Genomic DNA, 14,278 nt, shown 5'->3' with positions numbered 1-14,278 from the left:
TGTTACCCCTCCATCCCCTCCCTTGCTGTTTTATTCCACCTCCCTCCCTGTTTTATTCCCCTGCCTCTCTCCATGTTTTATTCGCACTCCCTCCCTTCCTGTTTTATTCCCATTCCTCCCTGTTTTATTTCCCCTCCCTCCCTGTTTTATTCCCCCTCCTTCCCTAAATTATTACCCCTCCCTGATCTATTCACCCTCCCTCCCTTTTTATTCCCCCTGCTTCTTGCTTTATTCCCCCTCCTTCCCTCCCTCCCTGTTTCATTCCCCCTACATCCCTGCCTCCCTGTTTTATTCCCCCTCCCTTCCTCCCTAATTTCTTGCCCTCCCTCCCTGATTTATTACCCCTCCATCCATTTTTATTACCCCTCCATCCCCTCTCTCGCTGTTTTATTCCTCTCCCCCACTCCCTCCCAGTTTTATTCCCCCTGTCTCCCTCCCTCCCAGTTTTATTCCCCCTTCCTCCCTTCCTCCCTGTTTTATTTCCCCCCTCCCTCTCTGGATTATTACCTCCATCCACCCAGTTTCATTCTCTCCCTCCCTCCCTGTTTTGTTCCCCCACCCTCCCTGATTTCTTGCTCTCCCTCCCTGATTTATTACCCCTCCATCCCTTTTTATTACCCCTCCATCCCCTCCCTCGCTGTTTTATACCACCTCCCTCCGTTTTATTCCCCTGACTCTCTCCATGTTTTATTCGCTCTCCCTCCCTGTTTTATTCCCATTCCTCCCTGTTTTATTCCCCCCCTCCCTGTTTAATTCCCCCCTCCCTCTCTGAATTATTCCCTCCTCCCACCCAGTTTCATTCTCCCCCGCCCTCCCAATTTTATTTCAGCCCTCCCTCCCAGTTTTATTCACCTTCTCTCCCTCCCTGTTTTAATCATCCTCCCTTCCTTCCTTTCTGTTTCTTTCCCCCTAACTCCATCCCTCCCTGTTTTATTCCCCCTCCCTCCATCCCTCCCTCAATCCCTCACTGTTTTATTCCCCCTCCCTCCCACTTTTATTCCCCCCTGCTTTATTCCCACCTACCTCCCTCCCTGTTTTATTCCCCCTCAATCCCTCCCTCCCTCCATTTTATTCCCACTCCCTCATTCCCTCCCTCTCTGTTTTATTCCCCCTCCATTCATCCCTCCCTCCCTGTTTTATTCACTCTCCCTCCCTGTTTTATTCCCCTCCCTCCCTAATTTATTACCCCTCCCTGATTTATTCACCCTCCCTCCCTGTTTTATTCACCCTGCTTCTTGCTTTATACCCCCTCCCTCCCTCCCTCCCTGTTTCATTCCCGCTACATCCCTGCCTCCCTGTTTTATTCCCTCTCCCTCCCTGATTTCTTGCCCCTCCATCCCTGATTTATTACACTTCCATCCCTTTTTTATTACCCCTCTATCCCCTCCCTTGCTGTTTTATTCCACCTCCCTCCCTGTTTTATTCCCCTGCCTCTAACCATGTTTTATTCGCTCTCCCTCCCTTCCTGTTTTATTCTCATCCCTCCCTGTTTTATTCCCCCTCCCTCCATCCCTTACTCAATCCATCCATTTTATTCCATCTCCCTCCCTCGCTGTTTCATTCCCCCTCCCACTCTTTTTCCCCTCCCTCCCTGTTTTATTCCCCCTCCCTCCATCCCTTACTCAATCCATCCATTTTATTCCATCTCCCTCCCTCGCTGTTTCATTCCCCCTCCCACTCTTTTTCCCCTCCCTCCCTGTTTTATTCCCTCTCACTCCCTTTCTCCCTCTCTCATTTCCCCCTTCCCATCCAGTTTTATTCCCCCCCCTCCCAGTTTTATTCCCCCTCCCACCCTCCCTCCTTCTCTGTTTTATTCCCGCTCCATCCCTGCCTCCCTCCATGTTTTATTCCTCCTCCCTATTTAATTCCCCGCCCACCCACTCTGTTTTATTCCACCTCCCACCCTCCCTGATTTCTTGCCCCTCCCTCCCTGATTTATTACCCCCTCCCTCCCTCTTTTATTCCATTCCTCCCTAATTTTTTCCCTCTCCCTCCCTGTTTTTTTATCCCCCTCCTTCCATTTTGTTTCCCCTCCCCTCCCTCCCTGTTTTATTCCTCTCCCCACTCCCTCCCAGTTTTATTCCCCCTGCCTCCCTCCCTCCCAGTTTTATTCCCCCTGCCTCCCTTCCTCCCTGTTTTATTCCCCCTCCCGACCTCCCGCCTTATTTTCTTCCCCCTCCCTCCCTCCTGCCTTGTTTTATTACCACTCCACCCTCCCTCCCACCTTGTTTTAGTCCCCCTCAATCCCTCCCTCCCTCCATTTTATTCCCACTCCCTCATTCCCTCCCTCCCTGTATTATTCCCTCTCCCTTCATCCCTCCCTCCCTGTTTTATTCCCCCTCCCTCCTTCCCTCCCTGTTGTATTCCCTATCCCTCACTCTCCCTGTTTTATTCCCCCTCCCTCCCTGTTTTATTCCCCCTCCCTCCCTAATTTATTACCCCTCCCTGATTTATTCACCCTCCCTCCCTAATTTATTCACCCTCCCTCCCTGAATTATTACCCCTCCCTTGCTGTTTTATTCCACCTCCCTCCCTGTTTTATTCCCCTGCCTCTCTCCATGTTTCATTCGCACTCCCTCCCTTTCTGTTTTATTCCCATTCATCCCTGTTTTATTTCCCCTCCCTCCCTGTTTTATTCCCCATCCCTCCCTCGCCCCCCACCCTGTTTTATTCCCCACCCTGTTTTATTCCCCATCCCTCCCTAATTTATTCACCCTCCCTCTCTGATTTATTCCCCCTCCCTCCCTCCCTCTCTGATTTATTCCCCCTCCCTCCCTCCCTGTTTTTATTCCCCCTACCTCCATCCCTCCCTGTTTTATTCCCCCTCCCTCCATCCCTCCCTCAATCCATCCATTTTATTCAATCTCCCTCCCTCAATCCATCCATTTTATTCACTCCCTCCCTCGCTGTTTCATTCCCCCTCCCACTCTATTTTATTCCCCTCCCTCCCTCCATTTTATTCCTCCTCCCTATTTAATTCCCCGCCCACCCACTCTGTTTTATTCCCCCTCCCACCCTCCTTGATTTTTTGCCCCTCCCTCCCTGATTTATTACACCCTCCCTCCCTCTTTTATTCCATTCCTCCCTAATTTTTTCCCTCTCCCTCCCTGTTTTTTTATCCCCTCCCTCCATTTTGTTTCCCCTCCCCTCCCTCCCTGTTTTATTCCTCTCCCCCACGCCCTCCCAGTTTCATTCCCCCCTGCCTCCCTCCCTCCCAGTTTTATTCCCCCTGCCTCCCTTCCTCCCTGTTTATTCCCCCCACCCTCCCTGTTTTATTCCCCCCCTCTCTCCCTGTTTTATTCCCCCTCCCTCCCTGTTTTGTTCCCCCTCCATCCCTCTTTTATTCCCCATCCCACCCGACCACCCTGTTTAATTATGCCCTCTTCTGGATTATTACCTCCACACACCCAGTTTCATTCTGCCCCTACCTCCCTGTTGTATTCCCTATCCCTCACTCTCTCCCTGTTTTATTCCCCCTCCCTCCCTGTTTTATTCCCCCTCCCTCCATGTTTTATTCCCCCTCCCTCCCTAATTTATTACCCCTCCCTGATTTATTCACCCTCCCTCCCTGTTTTATTCCCCCTGCTTCTTGCTTTATTCCCCCTCCCCTCCCTCCCTCCCTGTTTCATTCCCCCTACGTCCCTGCCTCCCTGTTTTATTCCCCCTCCCTCCCTCCCTGATTTCTTGCCCCTCCCTCCCTGAATTATTACCCCTCCATCCCTTTTTTGTTACCCCTCCATCCCCTCCCTTGCTGTTTTATTCCACCTCCCTCCCTGTTTTATTCCCCTGCCTCTCTCCATGTTTTATTCGCACTCCCTCCCTTCCTGTTTTATTCCCATTCCTCCCTGTTTTATTTCCCCTCCCTCCCTGTTTTATTCCCTCTTTCTTCATCCCTCCCTCCCTGTTTTATTCCCCTCTCTCCTTTCCTCCCTGTTGTATTCCCCATTCCACCGTCCCTCCCTGTTTTATTCCCCTTCCCTCCCTGTTTTATTCCCCCCTTCCCTAATTTATTACCCCTCCCTGATTTATTCACCCTCCCTCCCTGTTTAATTCCCCCTGCTTCTTGCTTTATTCCCCCTCCTTCCCTCCCTCCCTGTTTCATTCCCCCTACGTCCCTGCCTCCCTGTTTTATTCCCCCTCCCTTCCTCCCTAATTTCTTGCCCTCCCTCTCTGATTTATTACCCCTCCATCCCTTTTTATTACCCCTCCATCCCCTCCCTCGCTGTTTTATTCCTCTCCCCCACTCCCTCCCAGTTTTATTCCTCCTGTCTCCCTCCCTCCCAGTTTTATTCCCCCTGCCTCCCTTCCTCCCTGTTTTATTTCCCCCCTCCCTCTCTGGATTATTACCTCCATCCACCCTGTTTCATTCTCCCCCTCCCTCCCTGTTTTGTTCCCCCTCCCTCCCTGATTTCTTGCCTCTCCCTCCCTGATTTATTAACCTTCCATCCCTTTTTTATTACCCCTCCATCCCCTCCCTGCCTGTTTTATTCCTCCTCCCTCCCTGTTTTATTCCCCATCCCTCCCTCACCCCCTCCCTGATTTATTCTCCCTCCTTCCCTCCCAGTTTTATTTCCCCTACATCCATCCCTCCCTGTTTTATTCCCCCTCCCTCCATCCCTCCCTCAATCCCACTCTGTTTTATTCCCACTCCCTCCCACTTTTATTCTCCCCCCTACCTCCCTCCCTGCTTTATTCCCCTTCCATCCCTCCCTCCCTCCGTTTTATTCCCACTCCCTCATTCCCTCCCTCCCTGTTTTATTCCCTCTCCCTTCATCCCTCCCTCCCTGTTTTATTCCCCTCTCTCCTTTCCTCCCTGTTGTATTCCCCATTCCACCGTCCCTCCCTGTTTTATTCCCCTTCCCTTCCTGTTTCATTCCCCCTCCTTCCCTAATTTATTACCCCTCCCTGATTTATTCACCCTCCCTCCCTGTTTTATTCCCACTGCTTCTTGCTTTATTCCCCCTCCTTCACTCCCTCCCTGTTTCATTCCCCCTACGTCCCTGCCTCCCTGTTTTATTCCCCTTCCCTCCCTCCCTCCCTGATTTTGTGCCCTCCCTCCCTGATTTATTATCCCTCCATCCCTTTTTATTACCCCTCCATCCCCTCCCTCGCTGTTTTATACCACCTCCCTCCGTTTTATTCCCCTGACTCTCTCCATGTTTTATTCGCTCTCCCTCCCTTCCTGTTTTATTCCCATCCCTCCCTGATTTATTCACCCACCCTCCCTGTTTTATTCCCCCTGCTTCTTGCTTTATTCCCCCTCCTTCACTCCCTCCGTTTCATTCCCCCTACGTCCCTGCCTCCCTGTTTTATTCCCCCTCCCTCCCTCCCTGATTTCTTGCCTCTCCCTCCCTGATTTATTACCCCTCCATCCCTTTTTTATTACCCCTCCATCCACTCCCTGCCTGTTTTATTCCTCCTCCCTCCCTGTTTTATTCCCCATCCCTCCCTCGCCCCCTCTCTGATTTATTCTCCCTCCTTCCCTCCCAGTTTTATTTCCCCTACATCCATCCCTCCCTGTTTTATTCCCCCTCCCTCCATCCCTCCCTCAATCCCACTCTCTTTTTTTCCCCCTCCCTCCCACTTTTATTCCCCCCTGCTTTATTCCCCCCTACCTCCCTCCCTGCTTTATTCCCCCTCCATCCCTCCCTCCCTCTGTTTTATTCCCACTCCCTCATTCCCTCCCTCCCTCCGTTTTATTCCCACTCCCTCATTCCCTCCCTCCCTGTTTTATTCCCTCTCCCTTCATCCCTCCCTCCCTGTTTTATTCCCCTTCCCTCCCTGTTTTATTCCCCCTCCTTCCCTAATTTATTACCTCTCCCTGATTTATTCACCCACCCTCCCTGTTTTATTCCCCCTGCTTCTTGCTTTATTCCCCCTCCTTCACTCCCTCCGTTTCATTCCCCCTACGTCCCTGCCTCCCTGTTTTATTCCCCCTCCCTCCCTCCCTGATTTCTTGCCCTCCCTCCCTGATTTATTACCCCTCCATCCCTTTTTATTACCCCTCCATCCCCTCCCTCGCTGTTTTATACCACCTCCCTCCGTTTTATTCCCCTGACTCTCTCCATGTTTTATTCGCTCTCCCTCCCTGTTTTATTCCCATTCCTCCCTGTTTTATTCCCCCTCCCTCCCTGTTTAATTCCCCCCTCCCTCTCTGGATTATTCCCTCCTCCCACCCAGTTTCATTCTCCCTCGCCCTCCCAATTTTATTTCAGCCCTTCCTCCCAGTTTTATTCACCTTCTCTCCCTCCCTGTTTTAATCATCCTCCCTTCCTTCCTTTCTGTTTCATTCCCCCTACCTCCATCCCTCCCTGTTTTATTCCCCCTCCCTCCATCCCTCCCTCAATCCCTCACTGTTTTATTCCCCCTCCCTCCCACTTTTATTCCCCCCTGCTTTATTCCCACCTACCTCCCTCCCTGTTTTATTCCCCCTCAATCCCTCCCTCCCTCCATTTTATTCCCACTCCCTCATTCACTCCCTCTCTGTTTTATTCCCTCTCCCTTCATCTCTCCCTCCCTGTTATATTCCCCCTCCCTCCCTGTTTTATTCCCCTCTCTCCCTAATTTATTACCCATCCCTGATTTATTCACCCTCCCTCCCTGTTTTATTCCCCCTGCTTCTTGCTTTATTCCCCCTCCCTCCCTCCCTCCCTGTTTCATTCCCGCTACGTCCCTGCCTCCCTGTTTTATTCCCTCTCTCTCCCTGATTTCTTGCCCCTCCATCCCTGATTTATTACCCTTCCATCCCTTTTTTATTACCCCTCTATCCCCTCCCTTGCTGTTTTATTCCACCTTCCTCCCTGTTTTATTCCCCTGCCTCTAACCATGTTTTATTCGCTCTCCCTCCCTTCCTGTTTTATTACCCATCCCTCCCTAATTTATTCGCCCTCCCTCCCTGATTTATTCCCCCTCCCTCCCTCCCTGTTTTATTCCCCCTAACTCCATCCCTCCCTCTTTTATTCCCCCTCCCTCTCTCCCTCTCACATTCCCCCTTCCCATCCAGTTTTATTCCTCCTCCCTCCCAGTTTAATTCCCCCTCCCACCATCCCTCTTTCCCTGTTTTATTCTCACTCCATCACTCCATCCCTCCATGTTTTATTTCTCCTCCCTATTTAATTCCCCGCCCACCCTCTCTATTTTATTTCCCCTCCCTCCCACTTCTATTCCCCCCTGCTTTATTCCCACCTACCCTCCTCCCTGTTTTATTGCTGCCTCCATCCCTCTCTCCCTCTGTTTTATTCCCACTCCCTCATTCCCTCCCTCCCTGTTTTATTCCCTCTCCCTTCATCCCTCCCTGTTTTATTCCCCCTCCCTCCTTCCATCCCTGTTGTATTCACTTTCCCTCACTCCCTCCCTGTTTTATTCCCCCTTCCTCCCTGTTTTATTCCCCCTCCCTCCCTCCGATTTCTTTCCCCTCCCTCCCTGAATTATTACCCCTCCCTCCCTCTTTTATTCCATTCCTCCCTAATGTTTTCCCTCTCCCTCCCTGTTTTTTTATCTCCTTCCCCCATTTTGTTTCCCCTCCCCTCCCTCCCTGTTTTATTCCTCTCCCCCACTCCCTCCCAGTTTTATTCCCCCCTTCCTCCCTCCCTCCCAGTTTTATTCTCCCTTCCTCCCTGTTTTATTTCCCCCCTCCCTCTCTGGATTATTACCTCCATCCACCCAGTTTCATTCTCCCCCTCCCTCCCTGTTTCGTTCCCCCTCCCTCCCTGATTTCTTGCCTCTCCCTCCCTGATTTATTACCCTTCCATCCCTTTTTTATTACCCCTCCATCCCCTCCCTGCCTGTTTTATTCTTCCTCCCTCCCTGTTTTATTCCCCCTTCCTCCCTTCCTCCCTGTTTTATTTCCCCCCTCCCTCTCTGGATTATTACCTCCATCCACCCAGTTTCATTCTCCCCCTCCCTCCCTGTTTTGTTCCCCCTCCCTCCCTGATTTCTTGCCTCTCCCTCCCTGATTTATTAACCTTCCATCCCTTTTTTATTACCCCTCCATCCCCTCCCTGCCTGTTTTATTCCTCCTCCCTCCCTGTTTTATTCCCCATCCCTCCCTCACCCCCTCCCTGATTTATTCTCCCTCCTTCCCTCCCAGTTTTATTTCCCCTACATCCATCCCTCCCTGTTTTATTCCCCCTCCCTCCATCCCTCCCTCAATCCCACTCTGTTTTATTCCCGCTCCCTCCCACTTTTATTCCCCCCCTACCTCCCTCCCTGCTTTATTCCCCCTCCATCCCTCCCTCCCTCCGTTTTATTCCCACTCCCTCATTCCCTCCCTCCCTGTTTTATTCCCTCTCCCTTCATCCCTCCCTCCCTGTTTTATTCCCCTCTCTCCTTTCCTCCCTGTTGTATTCCCCATTCCACCGTCCCTCCCTGTTTTATTCCCCTTCCCTTCCTGTTTTATTCCCCCTCCTTCCCTAATTTATTAACCCTCCCTGATTTATTCACCCTCCCTCCCTGTTTTATTCCCACTGCTTCTTGCTTTATTCCCCCTCCTTCACTCCCTCCCTGTTTCATTCCCCCTACGTCCCTGCCTCCCTGTTTTATTCCCCTTCCCTCCCTCCCTCCCTGATTTTGTGCCCTCCCTCCCTGATTTATTATCCCTCCATCCCTTTTTATTACCCCTCCATCCCCTCCCTCGCTGTTTTATACCACCTCCCTCCGTTTTATTCCCCTGACTCTCTCCATGTTTTATTCGCTCTCCCTCCCTTCCTGTTTTATTCCAATTCCTCCCTGTTTTATTCCCCCTCTCTCCCTGTTTTATTCCCCCCCTCCCTCCCTGTTTTATTCTCCCCCTCTCTCCCTCTTTTATTCCCCCTCCCTTCCTATTTTATTCCCCTCCCTCCCTCCCTCCCGGTTTTATTTCTCTTCGCTCCCTCCCTCCCTGTTTTACTCCCCATCCCGCCCTACCTCCCTATTTAATTCCCCCCCCTCTCTGGATTATTCCCTCCGCCCACCAGTTTCATTCTCCCCCTCCCTCCCAGTTTTATTTCAGCCCTCACTCCCAGTTTTATTCACCCTCTCTCCCTCCCTGTTTTATTCACCCTCCCTCCCTTCCTTTCTGTTTCATTCCTCCTACCTCCATCCCTCCCTGTTTTATTCCCCCACCCTCCATCCCTTCCTCAATCCATACGTTTTATTCCATCTCCCTCCCTCGCTGTTTTATTCCCCCTACCTCTATGTTTTATTCCCCTCCCTCTCTCCCAGTTTTGTTCGCTCTTCCTACCTGTTTTATTCCCCTCCCTCCCTCACTCCCTCCGTTTTATTCCCCCTCACTCCCTCACTCCCTCTTCCATTCCCCTTTCCCATCCAGTTTTATTCCCCCTCCCTCCCAGTTTTATTACCCCTCCCACCATCTCTACTTCCCTGTTTCATTCCCGCTCCATCCCTCCGTCCCTCCCTGTTTTAATCCTGCTCCCTATTTAAATGCCCGCCCACCCTCTCTGTTTTATTCCCCCTCACCCCCTCCCTGATTTCTTCCCCCTCCCTCCCTCCCTGATTTCTTGCCCCTCCCTCCCAGATTTATTACCCCTCCATCCCTGTTTTATTCCCTTCCCTGTCTGTTTTATTTCCCTTCCCTGCCTCCCTCCCTGTTTTATTCCCCATCCCACCCTCCCTGTTTAATTCCCCCCTCCCTCTCTGCATTATTCCCTCCTCCCACCCAGTTTCATTATTCTCTCCCGCCCTCCCAATTTTATTTCAGCCCTCCCTCCCAGATTTATTCACCGTCTCTCCCTCCCTTCCTTTCTGTTTCATTCCCCCTACCTCCATCCCTCCCTGTTTTATTTCTCCTCCCTCCCACTTTTATCCCCCCTGCTTTATTCCCACCTACCTCCCTCCCTGTATAATTCCCCCTCCATCCCTCCCTCCCACCACTTTATTCCCACTCCCTCATTCCCTCCCTCCCTGTTTTATTCCCTCTCCCTTCACCCCTCCCTCCCTGTTTTATTCCCCCTCCCTCCTTCCCTCCCTGTTGTATTCCCTCTCCCTCACTCCCTCCCTGTTTTATTCCCCCTCCCTCCATATTTTATTCCCCCTCCCTCCCTAATTTATTACACCTCCCTGATTTATTCACCCTCCCTCCCTGTTCTATTCCCCCTGCTTCTTGCTTTATTCCCCCTCCTTCACTCCCTCCCTGTTTCATTCCCCCTACATCCCTGCCTCCCTGTTTTATTCCCCTTCCCTCCCTCCCTCCCTGATTTTGTGCCCTCCCTCCCTGATTTATTATCCCTCCATCCCTTTTTATTACCCCTCCATCCCCTCCCTCGCTGTTTTATACCACCTCCCTCCGTTTTATTCCCCTGACTCTCTCCATGTTTTATTCGCTCTCCCTCCCTTCCTGTTTTATTCCCATTCCTCCCTGTTTTATTCCCCCTCCCTCCCTGTTTTATTCCCCCCCTCCCTCCCTGTTTTATTCTCCCCCTCTCTCCCTCTTTTATTCCCCCTCCCTTCCTATTTTATTTCCCTCCCTCCCTCCCTCCCAGTTTGATTTCCATTCGCTCCCTCCCTCCCTGTTTTATTCCCCATCCCGCCCTACCTCCCTATTTAATTCCCCCCTCCCTCTCTGGATTATTCCCTCCGCCCACCAGTTTCATTCTCCCCCTCCCTCCCAGTTTTATTTCAGCCCTCACTCCCAGTTTTATTCACCCTCTTTCCCTCCCTGTTTTATTCACCCTCCCTCCCTTCCTTTCTGTTTCATTCCTCCTACCTCCATCCCTCCCTGTTTTATTCCCCCACCCTCCATCCCTTCCTCAATCCATACGTTTTATTCCATCTCCCTCCCTCGCTGTTTTATTCCCCCTACCTCTATGTTTTATTCCCCTCCCTCTCTCCCAGTTTTGTTCGCTCTTCCTACCTGTTTTATTCCCCTCCCTCCCTCACTCCCTCCGTTTTATTCCCCCTCACTCCCTCACTCCCTCTTCCATTCCCCTTTCCCATCCAGTTTTATTCCCCCTCCCTCCCAGTTTTATTACCCCTCCCACCATCTCTACTTCCCTGTTTCATTCCCGCTCCGTCCCTCCGTCCCTCCCTGTTTTAATCCTGCTCCCTATTTAAATGCCCGCCCACCCTCTCTGTTTTATTCCCCCTCACCCCCTCCCTGATTTCTTCCCCCTCCCTCCCTCCCTGATTTCTTGCCCCTCCCTCCCAGATTTATTACCCCTCCATCCCTGTTTTATTCCCTTCCCTGTCTGTTTTATTTCCCTTCCCTGCCTCCCTCCCTGTTTTATTCCCCATCCCACCCTCCCTCCCTGTTTAATTCCCTCTTCCCTCTCTGCATTATTCCCTCCTCCCACCCAGTTTCATTATTCTCTCCCGCCCTCCCAATTTTATTTCAGCCCTCCCTCCCAGATTTATTCACCGTCTCTCCCTCCCTTCCTTTCTGTTTCATTCCCCCTACCTCCATCCCTCCCTGTTTTATTTCTCCTCCCTCCCACTTTTATCCCCCCTGCTTTATTCCCACCTACCTCCCTCCCTGTATAATTCCCCCTCCATCCCTCTCTCCCACCATTTTATTCCCACTCCCTCATTCCCTCCCTCCCTGTTTTATTCCCTCTCCCTTCATCCCTCCCTCCCTGTTTTATTCCCCCTCCCTCCTTCCCTCCCTGTTGTATTCCCTCTCCCTCACTCCCTCCCTGTTTTATTCCCCCTCCCTCCATGTTTTATTCCCCCTCCCTCCCTAATTTATTACACCTCCCTGATTTATTCACCCTCCCTCCCTGTTCTATTCCCCCTGCTTCTTGCTTTATACCCCCTCCCTCCCTCCCTCCCTGTTTCATTCCCCCTATGTCCCTGCCTCCCTGTTTTATTCCCCCTCCCTCCCTGATTTCTTGCTCCTCCCTCCCTGAATTATTACCCCTCCATCCCTTTTTATTACCCCTCCATCCCCTCCCTTGCTGTTTTATTCTACCTCCCGCCCTGTTTTATTTCCCTGCCTCTCTCCATGTTTTATTCGCACTCCCTCCCTTCCTGTTTTATTCCCTATCCCTCCCTCGCCCCCTCCCTGTTTTATTCACCCCCTCCCTGTTTTATTCTCCCCCTCCCTCCCTCTTTTATTCCCCCTCCTTTCCTATTTTATTCCCCTCCCTCCCTCCCTCCCGGTTTTATTTCCCTTCGCTCCCTCCCTCCCTGTTTTATTCCCCATCCCGCCCTACCTCCCTGTTTAATCCCCCCACCCTCTCTGGATCATTCCCTCCTCCCACCCAGTTTTATTCTCCCCCTGCCTCCCAGTTTTATTTCAGCCCTCCCTCCCAGATTTATTCCCCTTCCCTCCCTCTTTTATTCCCCCTCCTTCCCTAATTTATTACCCCTCCCTGATTTATTCACCCTCACTCCCTGTTTTATTCTCCCTGCTTCTTGCTTTATTCCCCCTCCTTCCCTCCCTCCCTGTTTCATTCCCCCTACATCCCTGCCTCCCTCTTTTATTCCCCCTCCCTCCCTCCCCAATTTCTTGCCCTCCCTCCCTGATTTATTACCCCTCCATCCCTTTTTATTACCCCTCCATCCCCTCCCTTGCTGTTTTATTCCACCTCCCTCCGTTTTATTCCCCTGACTCTCTCCATGTTTTATTCGCTCTCCCTCCCTTCCTGTTTTATTCCCATTCCTCCCTGTTTTATTCCCCCTCCCTCCCTGTTTTATTCCCATTCCTCCCTGTTTTATTCCCCCTCCCTCCCTGTTTTATTCCCCCCTCCCTCCCTGTTTTATTCTCCCCCTCTCTCCCTCTTTTATTCCCCCTCCCTTCCTATTTTATTCCCCTCCCTCCCTCCCTCCCGGTTTTATTTCCCTTCCCTCTCTCCCTCCGTTTTATTTCCCATCCCACCCTCCCACCCAGTTTCATTCTCCCCCTCCCTCCCAGTTTTATTTCAGCCCTTCCTCCCAGTTTTATTCACCCTCTTTCCCTCCCTGTTTTATTCACCCTCCCTCCGTTCCTTTCTGTTTCATTCCCCCTACCTCCATCCCTCCCTGTTTTATTCCCCCTCCCTCCATCTCTCCCTCAATGCATCCGTTTTATTCCATCTCCCTCCCTCACTGTTTTATTCCCCCTCCCTCCCTCCCTGATTTCTTGCCCCTCTCTCCCAGATTTCTTGCTCCTCCCTCCCTGATTTATTACCCCTCCATCCCTGTTTTATTCCCTTCCCTCTCTGTTTTATTTCCCTTCCCTCTCTCCCTCCGTTTTATTTCCCATCCCACCCTCGCTCCCTGTTTAATTCCTCCCTCCCTCTCTGGATTATTCCCTCCTCCCACCCAGTTTCATTCTCCCCCGCCCTCCCAATTTTATTTCAGCCCTCCCTCCCAGTTTTATTCACCTTCTCTCCCTCCCTGTTTTAATCATCCTCCCTCCCTTCCTTTATGTTTCATTCCCCCTACCTCCATCCCTCCCTGTTTTATTCTCCATCCCTCCCTCAATCCCTCCGTGCTTTATTCCCCCTCCCTCCCACTTTTATTCTCCCCCTGCTTTATTCCCGAGGTACAAGGACTGCCTAAAGAAATCTCTTGGTGCCTGCCACATTGACCACCACCAGTGGGCTGATATCGCCTCAAACCTTGCATCTTGGCGCCTCACAGTTTGGCGGGCAGCAACCTCCTTTGAAGAAGACCGCAGAGCCCACCTCACTGACAAAAGGCAAAGGAGGAAAAACCCAACACCCAACCCCAACCAACAATTTTTCCCCTGCAGCCGCTGCAACCGTGTCTGCCTGTCCCGCATCGGACTTGTCAGCCACAAACGAGCCTGCAGCTGACGTGGACTTTTACCCCCTCCATAAATCTTCGTCCGCGAAGCCAAGCCAAAGATATATATATATGAAAATGAAGGTTTACAATGTATCAAATTGAATTTTTACGATCAACTTCAGGAGTTTCAAGGAAATGTGTAGCCACGATTCGAGATGGGGGATGGATTTGGGGACGCAGAGCTGGGATCTCGAAATGTGATATCCTATTCCTCTGGAAAAATAATATCGTTAACATGATAAACATCACTTTGGTTTGGAAAATATGGAGCCCATATTTACAAGAGGTTGCTTGGAAAACTGAAGCTCTCAATACCTCATCCTGGTGGAGATCCACAGTTTCACCGTGGTTGTTCCAAATTTATATTTCTCTTTGATAAGCTCCATTTCCTCTTTTTCCTTTTAGGTCAACTTGGGAAGGAAGGGGTGCTGGGTAGGGAGGGGTCATTGGGGAGGGTGGGGTGATGGGGAGGGAAGGGGTGATGGGGAAGGGAGGGCTTGGTGGGTAGGGAGGGGTGATGGGGAGGGAAGGGTTTTGGGGAGGGAGCGTGTGG

This window comes from Narcine bancroftii, chromosome 4 (assembly GCF_036971445.1).
Source record: "Narcine bancroftii isolate sNarBan1 chromosome 4, sNarBan1.hap1, whole genome shotgun sequence".
In the NCBI taxonomy this organism is placed as follows: Eukaryota; Metazoa; Chordata; class Chondrichthyes; order Torpediniformes; family Narcinidae; genus Narcine; species Narcine bancroftii.
Note: the sequence above shows the minus strand (reverse complement) of the source record.